This window comes from Felis catus, chromosome A3 (genome assembly GCF_018350175.1).
Source record: "Felis catus isolate Fca126 chromosome A3, F.catus_Fca126_mat1.0, whole genome shotgun sequence".
NCBI classification, from domain to species: domain Eukaryota; kingdom Metazoa; phylum Chordata; class Mammalia; order Carnivora; family Felidae; genus Felis; species Felis catus.
Genome location: NC_058370.1, coordinates 134,507,503 through 134,534,680, shown reverse-complemented (window position 1 = coordinate 134,534,680; position 27,178 = coordinate 134,507,503). Strand labels below are relative to the sequence as shown.

General features: G+C 47.6%; 2 long non-coding RNA genes and 1 pseudogene across 3 annotated transcripts; all 3 read right to left on the bottom strand.

Annotated features, from left to right (window-relative positions):
- Positions 1 to 3,322: 3,322 nt before the first annotated feature.
- LOC123384637 lies at positions 3,323 to 7,761 on the bottom strand. The gene is made up of 3 exons (XR_006596032.1): positions 7,004 to 7,761; positions 5,986 to 6,139; positions 3,323 to 5,543 (listed from the first exon to the last, which is right to left on the bottom strand). It is a non-coding gene; the product is annotated as an uncharacterized LOC123384637 (long non-coding RNA).
- Positions 7,762 to 16,411: 8,650 nt separating this feature from the next.
- Positions 16,412 to 24,224, bottom strand: LOC109498438. Of its 2 annotated transcripts, none has more exons than XR_002741353.2 (3): positions 21,297 to 24,224; positions 19,064 to 19,353; positions 16,412 to 18,116 (listed from the first exon to the last, which is right to left on the bottom strand). It is a non-coding gene; the product is annotated as an uncharacterized LOC109498438 (long non-coding RNA). The 2 variants fall into 2 exon arrangements; XR_002741354.2 differs by having other exon boundaries at positions 19,064 to 19,350.
- A 2,440-nt stretch (positions 24,225 to 26,664) lies between these two features.
- LOC111560001 lies at positions 26,665 to 26,831 on the bottom strand (annotated as a pseudogene).
- Positions 26,832 to 27,178: the final 347 nt, after the last annotated feature.

Here is a 27,178-nt window from a genome sequence, read left to right as displayed (position 1 = left end):
GCACAGAAGACTCAAAGTCCAGTCTTGCTCATTTAATCCCCCCAAAGACACTTATTAATATCATCTCCTTTTCGCAGAGGAGAGGAGGTAGGGTGCCAATGCAGAGAGATTATACGACTTGGAGAGGATGGTCTCCCTGCTCAGTAGTGGAACTGGGCTCTGCACCCAGGCCGGCTGTCCACAATCTCTGCTATAGCGTCTCTTTTAGGAACACGGTATTCTACAAAGTGGCATTACAATTCAGAAGGTAAAGGCAAGAATAGTCATTAAGTGGGAACGGAACAATTGGCTAACCATAGGAAACATGGCCACGCCCACACAGACACACACACACACACACACACACACACACACGTTCCAGGATGACTAAAGACCTCAATTTAAAGACAAAGTTTTGGCAAAAACAAATATAAATATCCTCTTCATAACATTGAGATTTCTTAAGTTACAAAAGCACTGGCATTCGACAAAAGATCCATAAGCTCAGCTACTTTAAAATTTGTAAGTTTTCGGGGCGCCTGGGTGGCTCGGTCGGTTGAGCATCTGACTTCAGCTCAGGTCATGATCTCGCGGTTCATGAGTTCGAGCCCCACGTTGGGCTCTGGGTTGAGAGCTCAGGGCCTGGAGCCTGCTTCAGATTCTGTGTCTCCGTCTCTCTCTGCCCCTCCCCTGCTAGTACTCTGTTTCTCTCTCTCTCTCTCTCTCTCTCTCTCTCTCTCAAAAATAAGTAAGACATTAAATAAATAAATAAATAAATAAATAAATATAAAATCTACAATTTTTATACAACAATTTCTCTCACATGTGCACAGAGATGTTCACTGTTGCAGTATTTCACTGGCAAAATTTTGCTAGTAAATCTCTAACAATAGCAAAATGATCTGCTCTATTATGCTATGCTCATGTAATGACACACTTATGCTTATTTTATTAAGTGAGTTATTCAAATTTATTAAAATGGATGACCTAAATTTATGTCTATCACCATGAATACACTTCAAATAACCCTAAAAAAACGTGAAGCAACAGAAACACAGAATGCAAAACACTTCTGTGAAGCATAAAGACACATCACACCATACTATTCATCATTTATGAAACCACATGTGTGGTGCAGTATAAATCCACATGAGGAAGGACATGCGACATTTGCAGGATGTTGGTTTCCTCTGGGAAGTGGAACGAGAAAGGGGAACAGGGCGAAAGCGGGCTAAGTAGAAGATTTCAAAAACATATGACGTTTTACTTCTTGAAAAACAATATATATGAAGCAAAATGTTAACACAGCCGTGCCTGGGTGGTGGCCACCTGGACACTCATTCTATTGTTCTCTGTACTTTTTGGATTGCTTGAAATACTCTGTAATTAAAATGCTGTTTTGAAAATTGGCTCTTAGGTGGGGGGTAGACTGGAGAGGGAGAGGGGTCCAGTAGACGAGCGAGGAGGCTATTTCATGAGCCCAGACTGGCCAAGGTGGAGTCTGGAATAGAGTAATGGCAGAGGGAATGTTTTGCTCATAGATTAATTGTGGAAGGGGGTAAAATAGAAGAAGAACATAGAATGACTGTTGGGTTTTTGATCTGGGTAACAGACAGTGGAGCCATTTACTAGAAGAAGCTAGGAACAACAAGTTTAGGGAAGAAATAAAGAGTGTCTTGTGGATATGGCAGATTTAAGATCATTACTCAACATCCAAGTGAGTTATTGTATGCACAACATAGGCAGATTGGATGCAGATTCACACCCGGAGCTCAGAGTGAGGTCAAGACTGGAAATATGAGTTGGAGGTCATCCATTTATTTAAAAAAAATTTTTTTAACGTTTATTTATTTTTGAGACAGAGAGAGACAGAGCATGAATGGGGGAGGGTCAGAGAGAGGGAGACACAGAATCTGAAACAGGCTCCAGGCTCTGAGCTGTCAGCACAGAGCCCGACGCGGGGTTCGAACTCACGGACGGCGAGATCATGACCTGAGCTGAAGTCAGCCGCTTAACCGACTGAGCCACCCAGGCACCCCGTAGGAGGAGGTCATTCGTTTAAACATGGCATTTGACATCTCAGAGAGATCTTCTCAGAGAATGTGGATGGAGAAGAGGAGAAGCAAGGGCCAAGTTTGGGGTATGGAAAAATTAACAAGTGAACCTAAGGAGGGGGTGTGTGGTGGCCTGAATAAGGGCTCCCCCTTGTTCAGATGTCCATGTCCTAATCCCCAGAACTGGTGACTATCTTAGCTCACAGGGTAAAGGAGACTTTGCAGATGTGATTGATGGTAAGGAAGTTGAGATGGTGAGACTATCCTGGGATGCCTGGGTGAGCCAAACATAATCACAAGGGTCCTTATCAGAGGGGGGCAGAGAAGGTAGGGTCAGAGAGAAATGCAAGAACAGAAGCAGAGATCAGACCGGAGAGAAGATGCCATGCTTCTGGTTTTGAAGGTGGAGAAAGGGGTCACGTGTCGAGTAATTGGGTGACCTATAGATGCTGGAAAAGACAAGGGAGCAGACTCTCCCCAGGAGCCTCCAAAGGGAATGCAGCTCTGTCCACACCTTGACTTTAGCCCAGAGAGATCCTTGTTGGACTTGTACTCTACAGAACTGTAAGATAATAAACTCATGCTGTTGAAGCCACTAAGGCTGTGGTAATTTTTCACAGCAGCAGCAGGAAATTCATATAGGGAATCACTAATGATGTCCGGGAATCAGCAGCTGGGAGCCCAAGGAGGGAAGCAAGTGTGAGGCTATCTGTGCTGCACAAGTCCGTGGTGAGAGCATCTCCAAGAGAAACGAGGGGATGCGAGATACGGTCCAAGGGGAGAAAGTTTTGACCGCTGGATTTGCTAAAATGAAGGTTGTCGGTGACAAAGTAGCTTCCTAGAGAGTGGGCTTCACCACAGCTTTGACTGGAGTGGGTTAAAGAGAGGAGGAGAGGCGGTGGAGAGCACAGACATGGTCACTGAAGTTCGCTAAGGAGTCAGATGGGTGGCTGGCGCGGCTTGTGTATTTCCTTCCACTGAGTCACACGCTAATGGAAATGTCCCAACAGAAACTACAGAGCTGACCTCGTAGGAGGAAGCCTTCATGGGCTGGCAGCAAAGAGCCCAGGACAACCCAAGACACATTCCATCCGGGACACTGACCTTGCCGAGGGCCTTCAGGAGGGAGGGGGGCGGCACGCAGATGGGATGATGCGAGTGAGGGCATGGAGCCTTTCTCTGAGCTTCTCCGAGCTCAGGGAAACTGGGGTCATCCACTGACATGGCGGAGATGAGAAAGGAATGGGTCGGGAGGCTGGGGAAGAACAAAGAAGTTGTGAAATTGCCACTTGGCGGAGCAGAATCGCCATCCGCCACCCAGCAGCCGTAAAAGCAGGGACTCAAGGTATGTCCGTTTCCTCAGCCTCCATGAGGTCTCCGTCTCCACCAGGTGTGGAAGCACCAGGAGTCCAAGGCAGAAGGAGAATAAGAGAAAAGATGGGCTTTCTTTTATGTTCCCTAGCAAAAACCTTACAAAAGTGCCCCAAATGTCACACCTATATTTCGGTGAAAAAGAAAAGCATCCTAAAGGCAAAGCCTGTGTTTAGAACTTGGACAGCAGGAAGGACAGTCCTAAAAAGTTAATGAACACAACAAACTCAAGGTTCTTTGGGGACAATTCCGAGGCATTAAAACTTAGTTGTCAGTTTCATAGTTTTTTTTTTAAAAAAATCAACGTGAAGCTTTGTCATGGGTGCTGTAAAATCTGTTATCATGTCTTAGCCTTTGGAAGTTTTCCTTAATTTAAATGTTGAACTATGACACAATTTTCATAAGCCTACACTGCTAACCATATGTTTCTAGAGAAGAAGGCTGTTTGCACTGCCTCCCCCATTTGATGAACTAGTTTATAACCGTGAAAATGTGATTCGTTTATTTATACTTAATCAAAACACACTACAAAAAGTTGATAGCTTACTCCCAGAGCTTTGCATCATTGCCGACAGATGAGAAAAAAGTGTTCAGCAACTTAATCTGATTTACCATCATAAATATTCACATCTTACATATTTGTTCCACGAAGCGGTTGTGTAAGTGGCTTTCATTGATTTTCAAATTTATTGTCTTGACTGTATAATGCAAATCAATTATTGAAATTGTTTAGTAATGTGCACCCATCCAATAAATAGTGAAGAATTTTCCTCTCCCTCTTTGCCTCATGAAATGAATTAAAATGAACAGGATGGAGTTTTAGAATCCTATAATCCATCATGCCCACATTAAAGAGGATATTTCCATCACATAAGTTAAACAAGTTCTCTGCATATGCAGAGCGAGTAGATGGTAAAAGTCTACCATCATCAATAATTTCTTTCTTAAAAAATTTACTACTGGGAGTTCTGTTTCCAGTAATATGGCAGGCCCAGTGTTCGGACTAAATCCTGAAAACAGCTAAGAACTCTGGATATATATTTTTTGTAATTCTTAAAAACATCTTTATGAATATCAGGCCAAAATCTAAGGGAAAATTGTAAGTGAGAAGCCTACTATTGAAATCACTTTTGCCTTGAGAGCAAATCCGGTGAACTTTCATCTTTGTGGCCTTTATGAAAAGCCCGCGTCCCATTACAAAGTGGAGAGTATGGCAGGAGACCCTTCTTCCACAGAGCTGGGACCCCAAAGGAATCCAGCCCCCTGTGAGGGTGAGGGAAACAGACCCCACACTCAGGCCCACAGAAGACCACCACAGTGCTAAGAGCACCGGGCTAGGAGCAGGTGCTCCTTTAAGAATTTGTCATGAAAAATAAGCTTTCGACAGAGATTAACATGAACTAAGATGAAATCCACAGATTGAAGAGTTTTGGACTTGCCAGGTAAATTTTACCAGTAAAACCAGAGTAGCTATATTAATATCAAAGGGGGAAAAGAGTAGATTTTAAAGTAAGAACATCATTAGGGACAAAGAGGGTTATACTGTAACAATAAAAGAAAATTTACTGGGAAACCTTTTTGCCCTAATTTTATTTTTTGGTTTGTTTTGTTTTGCTTTGGCTTGGGAGAAGCTACTGTTACTCTTATTTTCCCCCCAAAACCTTATATATTCCATGAGGCATTTCCAGTATCCTAAAGCCCTTGGCTTTGGAACTGGAAAGCCAGCTTGGGTTCCATGGAAACAGAGTCTGAGATGCAAAACTGCACCCAGGGGGGTTTACTGGGAGTGTTCTCAGAAGACACATCTTTGAGGAAGTGGGGGAAGGTGGAATTGAGCACTGGGAGAGGATGACTCTTGCCAAGATTGCATCTGGACCCCCCAGGCCAGTCAGTCATCGGACATGGACTGCGCTCTGAGAGGTGAAGGAACCTTGCAGGGGGGCACTTCCCTGAGGCTGAGGGCAGTTCCCAGCGAGGCAGCTGAGTGGTGGACAACCTGGCCCTGAAGAGAGCTCCAAGCAGAGCCCCGCAGTGCCCGTGGTCCATAGTCACCACGGATGAAGTTGCTGCTTGTCATGAGTGTGCCCCATCAGGGAAGCTTCTTCTCCAGGATTTTGGTCGGACCAGTTGCCTGAGAAACTTAGAAAACAAGGTGATTATAATAAACAACAGCCCCCTGCCGCAGTTGATCTCAGGCTGTGACTGACACTCATCATCCCCCCCTCTGCCACCAATTCAAGACTCCCCACTCCTTCTACTTGCTCCTCTGCTGGTCTAGGCAGGGGGCCTGGTAGGGGGACGCAGACATCATCTCTGAGGGGTCTGAACCCCAGGTTATCAGTCTCTTCTCAGGATATGACTCCTGTACTTGTCCACCTGTGTTAGGAGCACGAAGAGACTCTCTGGAGCAACCTCGGAACATCTTCCCTGGCCTCATTGTGCATCTACAACCCAACCTCCCTGATGACTAGGGTCAATCATGCCCACCATGATGAAAACTCCTCTTCCTGTCCGCTGGTTAATCGTCATGAGAAACCCCAAGGCACCAGGCAGTGGGTATAAAGTTCTGTAAGTGTCTTACTGTGTCCTCTGGTGAAGACGTTCTTCCCCTGGAAGCTGCAGAAGCCAATGTGGCAAGGACAGAAAGCACAGTTCCCTCTGTTGGTCACTGGGACCAATGGTGAGAAAGACCTCTCCTACTGCTATCTTCTGGATCTCAGAGCCATGTATTCTACCTGTCAAGGCCACAGCATCATCGACACGGCATACACTCGGTGTCATAGAAGATCATGCTCCGCACTCATAAGGCATCATCTCTAATCTGGAACCTTAGCTATATTCGTAAGAGGTTTTTCTACCACGCTGGCAGGCTGGCAGCTTCTAGATGATGTCATATATGATGAAAACGGTGGATTTCACGGTCATGTGCCCACTGCTGAGCCCCCATTTCAATAAAGTGGGTCCCTCGACTGAACTGATATTACGTAGAATCCTGTGTTGGTGGATGGTGGTGCTGGCTTAGGCAGGTGCTGGGTGCTTTCCTGTAGGCAGGAAAGGCAAACCTATGCCAAGACTATGTGATGATCTCACTCAAGATTCATCTGTATCCCTTCTATTATAGAAAAGGTCCCTGTAGTCAGCATTTTACTAAATGTCTATTACTACCACTGGGGGCTCATGGCTAGTCTCTGCTAGCAGATTGGCCTTCAGTAGTAACTGTACTTAGATAGCCTTGGTGAATGGAAGCTCATCCCAATGGGCTCACGTGTAGCCTTCATCTCTGCTGCTATGGTATCTGTTGTACCTGCACTGGGATGGCTGATGACAGGCTAACTGGTGTCGACTGGCCAAGTCACTCTGCTTGCTTGCTACCTCCTCCTCCATGGTGGATGCACTTTGCTGGCCATTACCTTGTGATATGTGTATCTTCACACTCTGCTAACTCCTAGGAGCCTATCCTCAAGCTTCTTCCTGTCTCCCAGATGCCAATCTTTCTCTTTCACCCCTGTTCATGCACTTTGCCATAAGTTTCACATGGCACATATTCTTATCTTTGGTCAATTCTCTTTCCCTACAAAGTAGATGACTAGACGACCTACCCAGATATATGTCCCCTGGAGGACTGCTCCTGGCTGCCATCTTCCAAGGCCATCCCTGAGCGGCGTAGTCCATCATTTACACGCACCAGTGAATCAAGTCGCCCTGGCCCCGTAGCGGACCATCGATGTGAGCTGAGGGAAAAATACCGGAAAACAGTGCTGGGTGATATGGGGCCCAGCTAACTGTGCAACTTCCTCATTCACTCTGACCCTGCTTATGTCCAGGCCTAGATATCTCACTTCCCCTTATGATGAGTCCACCCAATCTTATAAGTCAGTGGGTCTGACGGAACCCAGCCTGGCCATGCAGTTGACATCCCATGGTGACATGTCCCCACTCTACCGGGGCCGAGAAGCTTACTAAGAGCTACTTTTCAAATGATGCATACCTTTCCGCCACCGATAGACATGGCCTTTCTCCAAAATGCCAGGGGTTACCTTCTGACTCTCCCGGGGCTTGCCATAAGCTCCATGTGATGTCTTTTGCCACCATACATCTCCGTAGTGCCATAGAGAGCATACCGTCCCATTCCTACCAGTGAGGACCATAGGGGCGGCCAGGTTGTATGACACAAATGGCAGGGTCACTTACACCACCACCTGACCTGCTGCAGACGCTTTCTTTCCTGGATCCTACTCAAAGATGACCGCCTTCCATATCACCCAGAAAAATGGGTTGAAGCAGTATTTACAGGGACAGAAGATGCTGCCTCCAAAGTCCAAAGAGGCCTACTAAGCATTGTACTTCTCTTTGTTTTGTTAAGTTATTCATTTAGTTAGTTAGTTAGTTTTAAGAGAGAAAGAGAACACAAATGCATGTGGGGGAGTGGCAGAGAGAGAGAGAGAGAGAGAGAATCCCAAGCTGACTCCAAGCTCAGTATAGAGCCCGATGCAGGGCTTGATCCCATGACCTTGGGACCATGACTTGAGCCGAAATCAAGGGTCAGATGCTCAACCACCTGAGCCACTCAAGCGCCCCAAGGTGCAAGGTTCTTAAGTGTCCAGGTACCCATCCCGAGTATCGGGATCTCACCAATTCTCTATTAGGACCCCGACTTTGAGACCCTGAGAATTTAACCTTCTCCAAAACTCTGCTATACTTAAGATTACAACTGGCACTCCAGTTGACCTGCTGGAGGACACTGGGATTTTCTCACAAGCTGCCAAGGAGGCACTCGGGCTTTCACAGTTCACTTAAACTGGTGAACCTCACCTCAGCCTCCTGCTCTCCTCAAGCTGAGGCGCTCTCAGCCACGGTCACTCGGTCTCACCTCCTGCTCACCATGTTCCCTCAGCCTTTCCAGCCCCACCACCAGTGATGGGGTCCTCGCTGTCAACCTGCCACACGCACTTCTCCAGTTTTCCATCTAGAGCCCACTTTTTCACACCTATTTCCTGTGTCAACTGCCTTAGAGGTTTCCTGGAAACAGCCGGAGGTGGAAGATTGCATGCAGAAGGTTTATCGGGAAGTGTCCTGAGAAGTTCCCCTGGAAAGAAGACAGACAGCACATCTCAGGAGGAAAAGCTGACTTTCAGCGAGGTTGCGATGGAGGCTACCCCCAGCCAACCCTGAGAGGCGCTCTGGAATTGAAATAGCCCATCAGGTTTGGCTCAAATTGGGGTGAGGAGGCCGAGCTTCTGCATTCCTGCCTCGGTCAGTCAAATGAGCACGGGCGCCGTCCGTGGGCACGTAAGCTTGAACGAGGCAGTTCCTGGCAGCAAAGGGTGATGTCCAGCAAATGACTCAGCTGTGAGCCATCTACAGCCTTTGTTCCCAGCGCAGGGGAGGGTGCATTCCCTGGGGAGGGGTCTGGGCAAAGTGGTACCCGCAGAAAGGTCTTGTTTGAATAGGAAGAGTAGAAAAAGGAACAAAGAAATCTGGGGTGAAAGAGGAAACTTCAATTAACATTTCAAAATATCATCCCACCCAGCAACTTGACAGTTTGTTAAGAGTCCCCCTTCCCCATTCTGCACCCCTAAGACACGGTTCACATCACCCTCTTTCCCACCATGCTGAAATGCCTCTGGGATCATAATTGTCTTACAGCTCCCAGGACCCTCCAAGCCTCACACGGTAGCAAAAGCAAGTGTGGAGGAAATACGTGAGGTCATCAAACAACTCATTTATATTCCTTCTGGCTAGTTACGGGATTCCAGGCCAAAGGGAGGAGCCCCAAGGTATAGCAGGAGGGCGTTTTAAGCCTCCCCAAGCCCAGGGCTCTTTCCTAAGACCTCCAAGGAGGATGTCGGGATAGCACACAGCACAACAGATTCGAGGCAAAGACCTGAAGAAACCATACTGTTTCCTCAAACGGGAAAAAGAAAACTATGGTAAACGTGTTGTAGTAGCGAGGCAAGCGCACAAAACCGAAAACGGAAACACGGCCAGGCGTGCTCAGTGCCGCAGATGTCCAGGACCCTGGGCCGCGGGCTCAGGCGGGCAGAGCCCTGGCCTTGAACCAGAAGGTTTCGCTGTGTATCTCTAGAGCGAAGAACCAGAAACTGGCCTTACTCCACCCTCCGAGGCCGTACTTTATGTCCGCACAGCGGGTTCACAGAAGAAACCAGCTGTCCACAGGGTCCTCGGGCAGGTTGGGTAAGAGATGCGCATAAACAAGAGCGAGCAGCTGCCACCCACACGACGACAGGAGCTAACATCTACTCTTCCTGTGCAAAGAGTTCCCCTGGAGGCTTCCGTGTGGACGGCTCCCCTGAGGAGAAAGGCTGGGGATGGAGACCTGAGGACCCATCACACCGGATAAACCCGTGGCTCAGTCCCGGCCCTACTGATTCCTGGCTGAGAGCCTTTCACTCATGCTTCTGACAATGTTGTTTCCCCAGTGATGAAAAGGGTTAGGAACCCCAAACTTTTGAATGTGTTATAAGGACTAAAAAAAGTAATGTGTACAGAGCATCGATAGATCATTTCTTGTTGCAGAATAACAGAAGTTTTGATGTGCTGGGATCCTTCCAAAGAATGCTAGCTGTTTATCAAGAGGTTACTATCTTTTTTATTATAAGCTTTCCCCCAACGTTTCAGTACATCGTTTTCTGTGAATTGAAAGGTCACATTCTCTATCATTAGCTACCAAGAAGGCTTGATGTTGGCCACCATTTTGATTTTGCTTTAAGGGGAAAAAACTAAGTACTGTGGATGGTACTAACTTTGGGCTGAAATCACTGCTCCCCACCCCCCACCCCCACCCATTTCATGTGCATCCTCCCTGACCAGCAGGACCCTGGGCTAAGAGGTGAGGCTCCTTGGGACTCGTGGGCCTGACCAAAAGCCCCCAAAGCCAGGGCTGAGGGGGCAGAAGGATGACGCTCCACAACCCTGACAAGAAAGTCCACAATACATATGCTTTCTAGAACCCCGGCCTCTTGGCAAGCCTCAGCTCCTCCCACCACCACTGTCATCAGCAGAGCAGGGCTGGCCCACCAGGTGGCCCTGAACTTCCCATGCCCTGAGCAGACCCTAGGGCAACCCAAACATTGGGCACATTCCCACTGAGCCAACCTGGGTCAGACCCACCCAAAGGCCATGGTATCTCACCCATCGAGAAACCGACTAAAACTCCATTCCTTCTGGCAAGTGACAGGAAACCAAGAAGACACCATGGCAGTTCTGAGGTTAGCAGGGAGGGTCCTGCCTAGCCCAGATCTCTGGTTTCTGTTCCTCCCACGGTTTGGTCCCCTCCCGCACTTTAGCCAGGGATCTAAGTGAATGCAAGATACAGGCAAGTGACAGAGGCTGCCAAGAGGTCAGGGTTGTGTCACCCTCGCCTCTGCCTCTCCAGGCCCTGGCACACAGGACACATCATGGCCGTGAAGGATTCTCCCCCTGTCGCCAAACCACTCTTGACTCTTCCCAAGGCAGGGAATCATATCTGGGAAGTAACAAAGGCCACACACAAGTGATCCACCACAAGCATTTGGAGAACTGGATACAAACCAAGATTTTTATCACAGTTTTGTGTTGTTAACAGTCAAAGGGGAAAAAAGAAAACAACGTGACTGTGCTGAGCGCTGAGCCCCACGCACCTCTGAATAGGAAGTTCTCCTATTTGTTCCATTAATGAGTGTATGTGTGGAGTTGGTGAACTTGGTACAACAAAATCGGGACTGTGAACCCAAAAAGGAAAAGAAGTAAAAGGTTCGCAAACTGTTATTTTATTTGGAAATAAAAGGCAAATTATTGTAGAGAATGGGCCGATTGCTATAAAGCAATTTATACATCGCTATAAAATGCCTCTGGTCGGAGCACTTAACGCCCCACGGAAAGGGGATGGCAGAGAAGCAGGAGGTAAATGGAAGAAGTCAAGAGCTGCTGAGCCAAACCCCACCTTACCTGGGATGGAGCCACCAGCCGGGGCGTCTCAGATCCCAAGACCCCAGGCTCACTGTCCCTCACCCACGCTGCTCAGTGGCAGTGAAGGCCTTTGAGCAACAGGAAGCACAGAGCGGCTTGGATGTGCTCCAGGAGAGAACAGACAGACGGACTGACGAGAGTCCTGGGAGTCTTGAGAGCACGATCTTACAAACTCCCATTTTGGAGTTGCAGTTTTGCGACTCCTGGAGTAAGTGACAATGGTAAGGACGCTACTTCACGAAATCGCTGCCAAGAGTAAATGGAACCACTCTCGTAAAGTGCCTAGCGCGTCACCCTCCACGCTGTCTGTCATTTTTGTAATTGTCTCTGTTTTTTTTTTTAATTTTTTTTTTAACGTTTATTCATTTTTTTGAGAGACAGAGACAGAGCGTGGGGAGGGGAGGGGCAGTGAGAGAGGGAGACAGAATTCAAAGCAGGCTCCAGGCTCTGAGCTGGCAGCACAGAGCCCGACATGGGGCTCGAACTCACGGACCATGAGATCATGACCTGAGCCGAAGTCGGATGCTTAACCAGCTGAGCCACCCGGGCGCCCCATAATTGTCTCAGCGGTGCTGCTTTTCACAGTACCACACCGCTGAGCTGACGATTAATGGGTGTGGCCCCCCTCCTCGGATACTCGCTCTGGGGTGTCACCTACTGCAGGCCAATGTCACTAATCAAGAGGACACTGGGGCAAGCCCCCAAGCTTGGGACTTTCATCTCTGACCTGTCGCTGAGCCAGTCACCGCGGATCCGCTTACTTTAGCCGGTGAAATACGAGATTTAGACCCCTTGGTCTCTGAAGGTTCTAGCAGTCGAACAGCTTCTGAGTCTATGCCTTCACAAGACACAGTCTCTGATGAGGCAGATGGGACCATAGGCACGCTGTGTCTGTCTGGAGATCCAGCACAGTCCTCCCGAGCCACCACCCAAATCTCCCCCATGTGATTTATCTTTCACTTCTTTTTCAGACAGACCGTCTTTAGAGATGCCCTCTGAGAGTTATAAGCATGTCCCCCAGCGCAGGCTCCAGAATTCTCTGAATCCTCTCTCACACTCTCTGCATAAACTCTGTGTGTTTCTATGCCTTTGCATTTATTTCTAGACAGGAGGTCCGCATTTACAACAGGTATTTGGAATGACCCATGGCCCCGAGGGGTTAAAAATCTGTTGTGGAGAGATTTCCCATGATTTGGTATCTACAAAGGATCTGAGATGACATTTCATAAAACTTCTCACTCCACAGAGGGGGAAACTGAGGCTCAGAAAGATGTAATTATTTTTCCCAGGCCAATGAAGGAAGACAATGACAAAACAGCATGGGAGTCCGGGAGCAGAGCTATGATTTTCTTTTAACCTGTAAGTCTAAGCACCTTCCATGGTTCTGGAAGAATGTGGTCATCTCTGTGCATAGGGAGCTAGGATATCAGATGTGTTTCGAAAGGACTGTTTTCCTCATTTGCTTTTTCTTTTTTTTTTTTTTTTTGGTAGTTTACTCTGGTGGCTGGGAGGTATCTTATCCCACAGGCCTGTCCAGAATATCCTGTGAACCTACCCACCAATGTCAATACCTAGTGCTGTTTTTTGGGGCCGCTGGGAATCCGCACACCTCGGGCAGGAGTCCACTCTGAACGTGTGTGTGCCCTCGCATGTGCCTGTGTGAGTGTGCACACGAATGCAATTGCAAAACACACAGTCAATGCTCGTAATAGGGAACCAAGAGAAAAAGTCTCAAGTTCCACTTTTGCTTAACGCTTGGCTTCCTGGAGTTTTTAAAAGATGGTATCTGTTTAAGGAACGTCTTCTTGAGCCTGGATGGGTGTCCTTACAAATGAGAGAGTCCACTTGACCTTGCTTTCTGTGGCGAGATGTGAGCTTGGCGGAAATTCGAGCACATTGGAGATTTACTTATCAGCTGCAGTCACAGTGAGGGTTGCAAACGCTCCCGGGAGCATCACCTGGGAGGTCTGGGAGGTGGCTTAGGGGGCTGTCCCGGATCTCCAGAGAGATGCACCCAGGCAAGTTTGGAAATCTGAAACGTTAATTTGGAAATGAATACAGTTATCTTCTGAACCTTTAACGATGGAACCATAGTTCTGTATAACGCTTCAAAAGACGGGGGACGGAAAATGTGAAAGCAACATTCATCACTGTGATAAGCTATGTAAGCGACATCTGAGGCCAGATCCCCAGAGATCAGGTATTATGCAAATACCCCAGGCTGCAGTGAATGACCTGAGTGTTTCCCCCAGACGTTCCACCCAGGTTCCAGAGCAGGAGGGAGGCTGGCTCCAGCCCAAATCAAATTTTCGTATTCCTGGAAGACAGCGCCAGGCGCTCAGGTTTCATCAGCCCCATATTGGAGGCATCAAGGCGCCACGTCATGGCTGGATAACCCTGCATTCAATCCATTGTACTGAAGACAGGACAAATAAACTGAGAATCAGAGCACTCAATGACTCATGTCAGAGGCATAAATTGAAAGTCAGCACTTGTCCCGCATGTAATCTAGCTAAAGAAGACTTTATGGTGCAGGATTCTTCATGTGAACTGCTGCTGTTCCTTCCTGAAAAGGAAGCTCCTAGTGTGTGTGTGTCCGTGGGTGTGCGCGTGCACACGCACCCATGTGTACGTGTGCAAGAGCGTGCCTGTGAGCGCATAAGCGTGCGTGCAAAGGAGTATGTGTACTCACGTGTGTGCTCACAGCTTTCAACAATACCACCCACCCCAGGAAAATGGAAAAGAAGAAGAAAAAGGAAGCCAAAACTTCTATTTTATTTAGGAATAAACTGCAAGAATGATGGTCAAAATTGTAGTGGAAGTAGGGCTTTTAGAGAGTCCTTGATTTCCAAGTAGGTTCCAGAGACAGAGCATATCAGGAGCCGTCTACCACGTCTTCGCCCATCTCAGCATGTTGTGCATGTCCTGGTTCAAATACCATTTTTCAAAAGAACTCTCTGGAGTTTGTAGCTACTTACACCTCTCTACTCCGCAACGATGTCATTCGCCATTGAACGTGAGCTTAACGAACAGGAGTTTTGACCCCGACTGGACCACAATATACTTAAAGACCAGGGCTCTGCACTCTCCACTGGTGCCGTATCCCACGACACCTGGTACAAGGCTTGTCACGTAGATGACCATGCCCGATCAATTTTAATTGAAGTTACTGCTCTGATGCCGATGATAAAGTATGGTGGGAGGCGCAGGGCCTGAGTGGCAAGACACTGGGCTCCAGTTCTGCCACCCATGAGTTGCTTTAGTTCAGAGCTACTTGGAACTTCCCCTGACCTCAGTTTCCTTATCGATAAAATCAGTAGTTTGAACCAAGTATTAAATCCAAGTCCCATTTGACATGGTGCTTCTGTGAGCTTGTTAGCAAGAACCTAGCTTTGGAAGGACCTCGCCCTAAGTCTGCCCATCCCAGACTTTTCTTTCAACCAAAAGGAACGTAAAGAAATGGACACTTGTTCAGATATAAGGTAGGTACTGGCTGTGGGTGCTAGTCACAGAGTTCACAGTGTTTCTAAATGACTTCTGGTTGATCTGGAACCTGAGACCTACCCAGAAGGCCATCTGCATTTTGAAGTTCCTTGAAAACTGTCCTATCTGAGGGTTGTATTCGAAATCTGCACTCAAGGAGCACTCTGTCCTAGGAAGGATGGGAGGCGATGAAGTTCACTGGGTAGTGAACAGGGGAGCAGCGTTCCTAACTGGACCGTGGACTCTGGAGGACAAAAGTGGAGACTGCACTCCAACTTTCTTGAGCCCACCTAGAAGTTGCTGGCAAAGGAAAGAAAAGGGAAGGGAGTCAAGCAATCAGACTCAGGAGCCAGGTGTTCTTCCCCTTGGTCCAAGTGTCACCCCAGAAGCCAGAGCAAGAAGCTTTGGCGGAAAGCTGTGCTGAGAGGTGACATCGTCTGTTCTGAAAAGACTGCTGGCTGTGGACCTTCAGGGCAAACTGTTGCCGACACTGCTCTCCACCCCTCGTACCTCAGGGGGACTTACTGGCCTCCCCCACCCAGGGGGTCTTTCCTGATCCCTCCTCTACCCCTTATACACCTTGCCCCTCCCATCCACCAGGCCTGCTCTCCTGGACGCCTTGTCACATCTCCACAGTTGCACTCATTTCGTTGCAAAGTGATCATGCATATTTCTGTCTCCCCTGTTGGAATGAGGTTCTTTGAGGCAGAGTGTGAATCTAATGCATCTCTGCACTTTCAGTACTTAGTACAGCGCCTAGCACATAATTGGCACACAACAGAAGGTGACTGAAACACTGATGGAATGAGTGGATGAGTGAATGAATGAGCAAACCTGGCAAGGCAGGGATGACTCAGGAATGCATTCACTCAATAAACATTTACTGAGGACCAACTCTGTTATTGGGCCAAAGGGACAGTGGAACACTCAGGGTGACGCTGGCGGGAGACGGGATGTTCCCAGGCTTTGCCCTCCATTGAAAGGCTTTGTGCCCCTCCGGGCACTCACTGGAGTATACTGCAGTCATCAGCTCTATGTCTGGTTCATTGTCCCGCTTGTAAAACCGCTCAGCGTGCAAGTGAACGCAGCAAGTGCTGATGCGGGCACCACTGGTCCCAAGGAGATGCTTTGGAAGGTAGAACACGGGAATGATACGCTTCCCCGGGGAAAGGGCTAGAAGTGGATGGACATTGACCATCTTGGGGGGTGGCTGAGGTCTGTGTAAGGCCAGGTTATCCAGAGAGCTATGGTCCTGAGGGCACAATGTACAGAAGGAATAGAATTTGCAAAATCCAATTTTATAGCGTACGAAACTAGGAGAGCGAGAGCATGCACCCTCCCTCCCCGTTCATGTGGCTCCATTAAGCAGTATGTATTTGGGGGCACCTGGGTGGCTCAGTAGGTTGAGCATCCGACTCTTGATTTTGGCTCAGGTCATGATCCCAGGGTTGTGGGACAGAGCCCCGCATCAAGTTCATGCTGAACATGGAGTCTGCTTGAGATTCTGTCTCTCCCCTCTGTCCCTCTCCCCCACTCACAATCTCTCTCTCTCTCTCTCTCTCTCTCTCTCTCAAATAAATTTTAAAAAAAAGAGCGTATGTATTTCTACTAATCCTAAAACCGAGTGACACGAGGTGTAGGTCGGGGGTGTATGGGTGTGTCCGCATTCCCTGGGTAGAATTTCATAGCAAAATGGGCAGTGGCTTTCTGTTATTGGATGACTTCACCTGCTGTGAGGCTGATAAGTAAGAGTTGACAAGAAAGGGCACCGAGAGTGGAATGCATTTGTTAACAGAGGAGGCACGGGACTCACTCCCAGAGCCCCGTGTAAGACCCTGGCAGGGACCTCATCGAGTCACTTCACATCTCCGGGCCTTAGGTTTCTCGTGTCAAATAAGAGGGGACCCAGACACTAGTGATGGCATTGACAAAGCTAAGAACAGCAGCTTGCAGCTCCGTGGAGTCTATGACAGATCACTTCCCCGGACCTCTCTGTAGCCATGTAGGGGGTGGGGGGGTGTAACACAGGCCAAAGTAACAGTCGAATTCTACAGATGGGGCAAAAAACTCAAGTCATTTACCCAGGCTCCTACAGGGGTTGGTGGAGTTAACCCATGAGCTTGGGTCCACCGCCTCTTGGGACCTAGAAAAATTGCCAAGGCCTAGAGGAGTGAGCCCCAGAGGAGGGGGACACGGTAGAACCACACAGGAGGGGCAGGGAGCTCTTTCTACCCCCTCACATCAGTGTTCTGGGCATTTGCCTTCAAATCGTTAACTAGGGTGACACACAAGGAAGACACAGGGCTCAGAGAGTCTTTGATGTACGGGGTCTCACCGGGTGACGAGCGGGCCTGGGGGAGGGGAGGAAGTGGTGTTTTGGTGGCTTCATGTCATTCTTTTCCAAGACTAACAGGATGCTGTTCTCTTCAAACAAATCTGATGTCCTTGTGCCCTCCTGCCCTTGATTCAGATCAGTGACAAAGACCGCTTTCCCCAAGGTGATCCGGACGTGTGGCTCTCCTTGCAAATTGTCCTTCCGAATCCCTTTGATGTGTGGGTCCTGGCTCCCTGGGCACATTTTCTCAGCTCAGTGGACTGTCAAGTCGCCTTCGAAGTAGTTTCTTCCAAAAGTGGCCTTTTTCAAGTAGTTTCTCAGCAAACACTTCAACATCAAGCGCGACTCACATTTGTGTGAAATGTCACTTCAGCTTCGGGCTGTTTTTGAGGCCAAAAGCAGTTTGGGGCTTATCATAACCTTAGTGTTGTGCCCTTTAGTGAGGTACGGCCCACCCCAAAGGCCAAAGAGACACCAATGTAGAAAACTGAAGTCGTATTTACTCACCCGCTCACGGGTGGGTTCATCCCACGAGCGCAGAGTGAGCTCTACTCTGTGCTGAGCTCTGCCGACAGAAGAATCAAGATGCTTGGAGAATGACCATAAAAGCAGACACCAACAGGTTACCAGAGGTTAATGTTTGGGGAGGGTGTGCCAAGCTCATCAGGAGGCTCCAGAAGAGAAGGCTGGCGAAGGCTTGCGGGTGGACCTTAGAGGCAGGCAGAGGTTTCTTTCAGGCTCTATCTCTGGAGGATGGTGACTCATCCACAGCGTGCTGAAGAGACAAAACCTCATCTGTAACGTTTGCCGATTTCCTTGGTGTAAATACTCCCACCGAATCAGAGGCGGTCCCAAGTTACAGATGTGACACCACTCACAACAGCACACCCTTGTGTCCACCAGATGCGGGCAATGGACGTAAGTGCCTTCAACAGAATAGATTACAATGAAGGGGTAACAGTAAGATAATCAGGAAGTAATGAATCTCAATATTCATCTTTGTTTTTACTCTAGTTTATGTAACTATACATTGTTACAGCTTAACTTTTTTGAAGTTTATTTATTTTGAGAGAGAGAGAGAGCAAGGAAGGGGCAGAGAGAGAGAATCCCAAGGAGGTTCTACACTGTCAACGCAGAGCCCGACGTGGGGCTTGACCTCCTGAACCACAAGATCATGACCCGAGACGAAATCAATTCAGAAGCTTAACTGACTGAGCCACCCAGGCACCCTGTTACAGCTTAATTTTTAAGAATGGCCGTCCATGTTTAATAACCAGCTTCCCAAATTCCAGAAAACCAGTCAGCCCTCCCGCTCACCTCAGGGTGATCCCTACACTTCCCTCTACAACCTTGCAAGCTGCTCAGGCATCCTGGGTATTATACCATCCTTCTCTCCGCCCCCAAAGTAGCTCCTGCTTCTCCCACTTTACCCACCCATCGCCCACAGTGTAGCCATGGGAATCTTTCTAAAATGCGGTGTGACCCTGTCATCCCCCTGATAAAAACTCTTTGCTGGTTCTCTATGGTTTTCACTTTCCTCCGTGATGCAGACCCCTTCCCCCTCTCCCGTGTCCCTGCCACCCTCACCTCCTCGGGCATCCTATGCTCCCAGCTCACCCTGTGGCTCCCCTGTTCTCCTGCCCCTGCTGCCTGCAGTCTTCCTCCCATTCTTCACACTCAGTTACACTGTCCTCCAGATCCCCACTCGGACATGACTTTCTGGGAAGACTCTCCCTGGCCCGCCACCCCTGAGAGGGTCCCGAGCCATGGAAGCACTTCCAAGTTGGGTTGGAACAATTTGGTCTGACCGCAGAGTTGACTGTGGGGCTCTGGTCCCCACTGTCTGGCTGTGACCCCAGGCTCTGCCACTTACCAGCTTTACCAGCTGGAGAGGTCCAGTTTGTCCATGGAGAGGTCACTTCACCTTCAGGGCCTTTCTTTCCTGCAAAGTAGGGTGAAACCAGCCCCTCCCTCGCAGGCTTAGTGCGAGCCTCCTACAATTCAGCACTACTGAGCATTTGCCGTAGACCCTGCCGGCAGGAAGGGCACCGAAGAGGTAACGAATACTGGCCCCGCTGTCTGCGTTCACCCCCTGGGTCACCACGAGAGCTCGGGCTCCTTCCTCTTCCCGTGGCTGTTGGGACTTGCTAGGTGCTCACTCTGCTAAAACGAATGACCTGAAGAATGAATCAGTAGGAGAGGGGAAGGCTGGGTGTTCACCGCAGAGAGTAAATTGAGTGAGGAGGCCCAGGCTGGCGCCCCGTCAGTGGTGAAAACAGAAGCATCGGGACAGGCACGGGACCAGTCAAGACTGTCAGGATCTGGCTTTGACATTCTGAGGCACCCACATCCATTTCACCGCCCCGTATTAGCGCGTCTGTGTTGCTGTAACAAAACAGCACAGCCAGGCCAGCTCAAACCAGGGGCATTTACTGTCTCACAGTTCGGGAAGCGGAAGTCCAAGACTATGGTCCAGCGGGATGGACGCTGGCGAGAGCTCTCTCCCTGTCTCTCTCGCTAGACAGCCGCCTTCTCGCTATCCTCACGTGACCTCTCCCAGGTGCTTCCACCCACAGAAGGCCCTGGCATATCCTCCTTTTCCCACAAGGACACTGATTCTATCGGATCACGGCCCCACCCTCATGACTTCAATTAACCTTGGTTACCTCCTCGGAGGCCCGTCGCCAAATGCAACCACACTAGGAATTGGGCTTCCACACGAGAATCTGGCAGGGACACCAGTCCTCAGTCCCTAGCACCTCCTTGCCCCCGAACACCGCCCTCCCACTCTGCACAGGGAGAAAAACCCGGCTGTCCCCGTATCCGTTCTTTGGGGACAGGCGTTCCGTCAGGATCCCAGGTAGACCAGCTGCTCCCAGCACTTCTGCTAATGACTGGCTCAGTGCGTCCGCTGTGTCTGGGCCCTGAGGTTGGCTTTCCTAACTTGCCTCTAATATGCCTCCGCATATTCAGACTTTTCCAGCCAGTTCCATTCTGTCAAGTAATTATTTACAAATTAGATTCCCAGGGAATACCCGATCAGACAAGGCTGGTGTTACACACATAAATAACAATACGTTTTTGTTTTTTTTTTTAAACAAAAGGCATACCGTTCTGCAAATGCTATTAGAAAACTCAGGGACCTGTCACCCATTCTTTCCATACTGACAGCATCTATCAGCCCCTCGACTCCCTGACCGGAGCTGGGGTTGTAGACGGCACAAGTGACAGAAAGCCATGATCAGTGCTGTTGTCTCGGGCTCTCGTGAAACAATCATCCTTTCAAATCATCTTCTCCATTCAAAATACCCAGGCACTCGGTAAAAATAGGAAGCACTTATTTGTGGTTTCATTAGAGCTGTAACAACTGCTTGTTGTAAAGCGTCTACTGTTTGTAGGAAGTGGCCTTCAGGCTACCATCGAATACCCGGTCCCCTCTTCTCCCGTAACACAACGTCAGTGTTATTTGTGTCCAGCTGAAAAGACGACGTTGCCCAGCCTCCCTGCAGCTAGGTGTGGCCCTCTGGGCTCCGGCCAAGGATGTGCAAGATGAAATGCGTGGAGGCGAAGGAAGGAGCGATTCCAGAACAGCTGCTTAATAAAAGCAGAAGGGAGGGCAGCGGTGCTCCTTGTCCTCTGCCTCTTTCCTTCTCTCTGAGATACGGGTGTGATAGTGCCAACGCCCACACGTATCTTGACCATGAATGAACCATGGGATTTGAGCAAATCGTGCGCTGACCAGGATGGTGGAACAGCAGGACAGAAGGAGCCTGGGTCCCTGGTGACGTGGAGTGGCCGCCCCAGCCCCCGGCTGCACACACCAGACTTCCTGGGTGAGAGAGAGAATCCCTATCTCCGTGCGGTCCACTGTGACTTGGCGTGTTCTCTCCAGCCAAGCCGGATTCTAACCCACACCCTACTTTACCCATGTCCTCTCCAGACAGCCAAGATGCATTCAAGGACCGTTTGCTGCATTTCTGTTCACTACCCCCCCCCAAAAGGCAATCGTGTCCCCTAAGGCTCCCCGTGTAGTTTAGGACTTAAAAATCAGTCCTGCCTGTATTCAAATCCAAGGCCACAGAACCCCGTGCAGAATTGCCTCTCACCTGCTAGAAGCCCGTCCGTGTCAGGCTATCAGCCCTGGATGCTGTTTGCTCTCTCCCTTTTTCTGAAGACCTCACCATAGAAAGCTGGAAGAGAGGTGACAGACAAGAGTGTGCATGCGTGTGCCTGTGTGTGCACACGTGGGTGCGTGCGTGTGTTGGTGTACTGTGTGTGCATGTATGTTTGTGTGTGTGCACGTGTGTGTGCACATGAGCTGTCATGCATGCGAGGATGTTGGGGGGGAGAAAGGGAGATAGAAAAGAGAAGACAAGTGTGAGAAGCTGCAGATAAATGGAACTGAATTAACATTTCCTATCAAAAGCACCATGATTCTGATTCACATTTACATTTAGCCACTAACTCGTCTGCACTTAAGGGTTGTTAAAACTCTAACCACCATGGCAAAAAAAAATTTAGTATAACAGCTCAACTTCATATAATTTTACGATTTTCAATAAAAACAAAATGTTAAGTATATAACTAAAAGTGATTGAGTTTTTATGTTTACGTAAGACTCTTCACATAAGCAGACTCATCAACCTATAAACTTCAATTTCAACACAGCTCAAGTTTTGGTGTAAAATGGATGATGACCCCAATCTCAAGACACATCTATTCAATTCTAGGAAACCCCCAAATAATTGCGAATCTCCCAGAAGAGAAGGAAGTCATTTTTATATTCCTTGGATGGTACATATCACTAAACTCACATATGTTGAATAAGAATCATATAAAAATAATATGGCATCGCAAGAATGGGACCCACTAACACGCTGAGTAGCTCTGAGTTAGTAATCAACTAGATCACACATTTTACACTGAAATTCTGCAATATTTTTCAAGAGTGTGTTAATGGCCTCTGCCTGTGAGAATACCAGGCCCACGTTCCTTTTTCCAAAAACCGAAATGACAATAATTAAACCAGGCAGCTGCTGCCCCCAATAATATGACAACCTCTCCCCGCTCCCTGGAATTTGCTGGAATCACCCTGCTCGAGCTCATCTCATGCGAGTTAGCTCTTTGCTCCCTGTGCCCCAGCAATCTGGGTGAGTTTCCCATCTATTAGCTGAATTATTCAGATGTTTTCCCACAATGGCACTAAGCAGTGCTCATATAACTAGTTTCTAAATCAACAGTGAATTACACTATTGACAATCTGAGCAGATTAATTAAGAAATCTGTCAGGAATGACACTATGAGAGCGGGCTCCTTTTCAAGTCCGATCTTCAGTCTTCGAGATAGAATCATACCTGAAGCAATTTCAGAAGGGCAAGCTTCAAGAAGAAATCTGGGGTAGGGGGACAGCCCCCGTGGGCTGCCAGGGAGATCCCCGAGGGGATGGGGGCAGTATGCAACGCGTGTGCTCGTGCGCGCGCGCGCACACACACACACACACACACACACCCCACGGGGTTACTGGCTGGCTTACATCTACTAACGAGCAAGGCTGAAAAAAATGTTCTGTGCAGAGTAAAGCGCATGGATGTATTGCTGTTATCCCAGGCACAGACTCTGGTGACAGGAAACATCACAAATACGCCAGAAGAAGCTGCTTCCCCTTCTGGGCTTTTGAATGCCAGTGTTGTGACATTTGGGGTCTCAATCTCCAAAAAATAAGCAGCCTGGGACACTCCCTTTGGTACTCAGCTATGAGAAGGCAATTTCTCTATCCATCGAGTTTTTTCCCCTTTAAAATAAAAGTTTTGTTGATTTCCCGGTCCTGCATCAAAACCCAGCATAAAATGCAAATAAATTACTTAAATACGAGATCAGAATATCATAGTATTCTGCTGCTGTATTTGATTTAATTCAAAAAAGTTTGAAAAGCTACCAGATCAGTCACAGTACGTTTGCACGTTATGGTAGATAACACGTAGGATCTGGAGTCCTAGATTCACCTCTGAGCCCAGTCAGAGGATCTGGGTGGCCTTGAGCCTGTCACTTCTCCCACAGAGCTCAGTGTTTTTACCTGTAGCGACACCTGCTTCCCGAGTGGCAGTGAGGACCAAGAGAGAAAATGCGTGTGAAGGAGGAGATGGCCAATACCTCAAGCACACGTGTTACCTGAACACACCTTCAGTGGCTCGCCTCAGTTCATATTCACAGCACATTCCCTTTGGTTTAAGAGTGAGAACACTGAGGCTCATGGTTGTTAAGTAAATACTCCAAAAGTGAAAAAAAAAAAAGGCTGGACCCCCACCCACACCCCAGTCGTTGGGCTCCCACACTGAGGCCGTGTGCCCCAGGCAAGGCAAGTGGGTTGGAGCTGAGTTCCTTCCAGTGAATCAGAGTTCTCAGAGAGGGTGGGAGGGGGCATGGTGTGGGAACCAGGCTAGGAAGGAGGATATTCCAGAGCCTCCCCTAAGGAGGAAGGTACAGGAATCAGGGGGAGACATACAGGTGCACAGTGTCTGGGGAACAAGTGAGTACTAGTGAACCCAGTCCATGCCAACAAGGTAGGCAGAGGCAGTGGTCGTGACAATAATACCAATCTCAGGGATTAACACTTAATGGAGGATGAACGCTGGTTGGGCACCATTCAAGGTGTTGATCCCATGCTTCTATCACCATGTGACAGATGAAGATAGTGAGGCTCAGAGAGGTTAAGTGACTTGAAATTGGTTGTGAAGTGGACTTGGAGAGTCTGAGGAATGAAGAGGGAACATTCCAACTTCTCAGCACTCTCCAAGAAGGCCTCCCCACCCAGAAAGCAGCCTTGGGACAGCCTGAGACACCATCAGGGGACAGCGACACATGAGCGGTAAGCCTAACAATAACTGAGGCTGTCACATGGGAGTGGGAAGCCCGTTTTCCTGAGATGTTGCAAAAGCAATTCCTACATTTTGTCTGACCTCCAGATTCTGTGATTCCATGAGGCTCAAGACTGGGTCAGCTTTGTGACCTGGTGTCCTCCAAAATCCTGATTGGTCACATCCAACCATCTGAAAAAACCTAGGACAAAGAAGGATGGAGTTCACACACACACACACACACACACACACACAAGAAACAGTTAATATGTGTTAGTTTTGCAGGGCTGGATTCCAGGAGTAGGGTGGTTACAATTTTTTCCTTATATTCCACTATATTTTCAAATTTTCTACAATGGCCACTTGTTACTTTGACAATCAGAAAACTAATCACTTAAACCAAAAATAATGTGTAACTACAAATGGCTAACAGAAAACCATGGCTTCCGGAAGCCTAGAGATGGAAACCTGAAGTTTAGCGGGAAAAGCACAGAATTAGCAGGTCACAGCTTGTCGTGCCTTAACCATTATGGGCAAGTCATTTAAGCTCTCCAGATTTCATTTCAACGTTAACAAAATGGAGTTACAACATTTTCTCAATAATTTTACTGGCTTTCTAAAAGGGTCCAACCAATTATGCATTTAAGGTGTTTTATGTAATGTGAAGTCATCCTTCTTATCATTACTCTTATCAATACTGTGGTATTAGTATTAGTATTGGCATTATTGATGTAGAGGTAAGAACTCAAGGACAAAATTTTTCTCAAAAAACTAAAAATAGAACTACCCTACGACCCAGCAATTGCACTACTAGGCATTCATCCAAGAGATACAGGTGTGCTGTTTAGAAGGGACACATGCACCCCAATATTTATAGCAGCACTATCAACAATAGCCAAAGTATGGAAAGAGCCCAGATGTCCATCGATGGATGAATGGATAAGGAAGATATGATATATATATATATATATATATATATATATATATATACACAATGGAGTATTACTCAGCAGTCAAAAAGAATGGAATCTTGCCATTTGCAACTACGTGGATGGAACTGGAGGGTATTATGCTAAGTGAAATTAGTCACTCAGAGAAAGACAAATATCATACAACTTCACTCCTATGAGGACTTTAAGAGACAAAACAGATGAACATAAGGGAAGGGAAGCAAAAATAATATAAAAACAGGGAGGGGGACAAAACAGAAGAGACTCTTCAATATGGAGAACAAACAGAGGGTTGCTGGAGGGGTTGTGGAAGGGGGGATGGGTTAAATGGGTAAGGAGCGCTAAGGAATCTATTCCTGAAATCATTGGTGCAGTAGATGCTAACTAACTTGGATGTAAATTAAAAAATAAAAATAAAATTTAAAAAAAAGAACAAAATTTTTCTTTCTATGAAAACATTAACATGGATGATATCCATTCTTTTAGGACTTTCATGTCAGACATGAAAATAAAGTGGGCCCCTTCTATTTCTTTGAGTTTTATTGACATTAATTAGCATATCGATGTAGATTCCGTGGCTTTAAAACCTATCAGTTAAACTGAAAGTTCACCCAGGGATCTGAAGAGAAACAAAATTTTCTTCTTACATCATTCTTCCCGGTTTTAAGATGACAAACTGTATATCTTTAGCCCAGATGGGAAGGTCCTCCTGCAGGTACACAGCTTGCTGTTGAGGATGGCTTCCCCATGGCAGTTGCCCTTGGTCCTGGCACTTCCTTTGATCTGTCTAACTAAAAAATATTCCCCCTTAGCAAGTATAACCCTTTGCAGAAAAACTACAAAATGATCATTTAAAATAATTATGAGCTTGTTGTGTTAAATGTCATTTACACATAGATCTGCAGTATAAAATACTCTGTAAACCTACACTCCAAATTAAAACAAAATATATCGTGCAGACTCTTTTTAATTTATGACCAAAAAAAAAAAATGCAGTTGTAGTGGTGGAATCTTCCCATTTTATTTGATTCCGTAAATGAAAACAAGAGATTTGTCATTAAGTGTTATTGATGATACCCACAGTGTTCGTATGTTTGTCAATTTCATTAACCTTTCAAATTAGGTATTCATAATGTGTTAATTACAGCATAACACATCATTACATTACTCAATGTAATTCCATGGATATTATGTATAGTTGATCATGTTAGAATCTCTTGTCTTTACAGCTGTTAGAAAACATTATACTTTCCAAGATCATTAGGGATGTGTGAATACCAAACAGCTAAATCTACAGCTCAAATAATGGTCCCTGCTTGGCCTTGAATTCTGATCAGGGCATGACTAGACAGTTTCCACTGATGAAGAGCTAAGCTCCCTGGAATGTTTTATATAAGAACTGGAGAGACACAAAGCTGACGGAGAGCTCGAGAATTTGTTTAATTAAATTCTTTGCCTTCAGACTGGCAGTGACAAATTGAATTATAGCTTAGCAAATAGTCACTCCCCCATGCCCTTGGAAGAAAGCATGCTTTCCTGCCCCGCGTACGATGGGATTGGCCAGGTGCTTGTTCTGCCAATGGGATGTGCCTCAGCATGAGTAGAACGTGGCCCAGATGGCCACTCCCCATTTAGTAGGGGCCCCAGACTCCCAGAGCAGGACAGCCCCCAAGGCACCCCCCTTTCCAAACCCTCACCTACACGTGAGGGAGCATAAATCCAGCAGCTGAAGGGATGCACTTGGGAACAGCCTAGAATGACATCCATACTTTTCTATTAGCAATAATCGCGCCTCGGATAAACCTCATTGGCTACGATACTGCCACCGCGCAAAGCTAACACCCGTAGTTTTCTACTCCCAGCCCCTTGCTTTGCCTTGAGGAGAAGTTTCAGAAGGTAAGCACAATCAGCTTAATAAAAACAAACAAGCGGGTGTCTCGCATCTGGGTTGGAAGATGCAGGAAGTAGAGATTTATTTACCCGTCCAGAGTCCCTAAGTGATCAAGTCCGCTCCGGCATGCTGTCCTTGCCGTGGAGGGACAGTCTCCTAAGGAATTATCAGGTGCTCCTTCTCTTTGAACCAAGAGCCAGCAGGCAGCACAGGGCCCTACAAGGCTTTTATCTTGTTTCTCCCACCGGTGATTTGGTTCATCGCTGACAGATGCTGCCCGTGTTTGTTCCTTC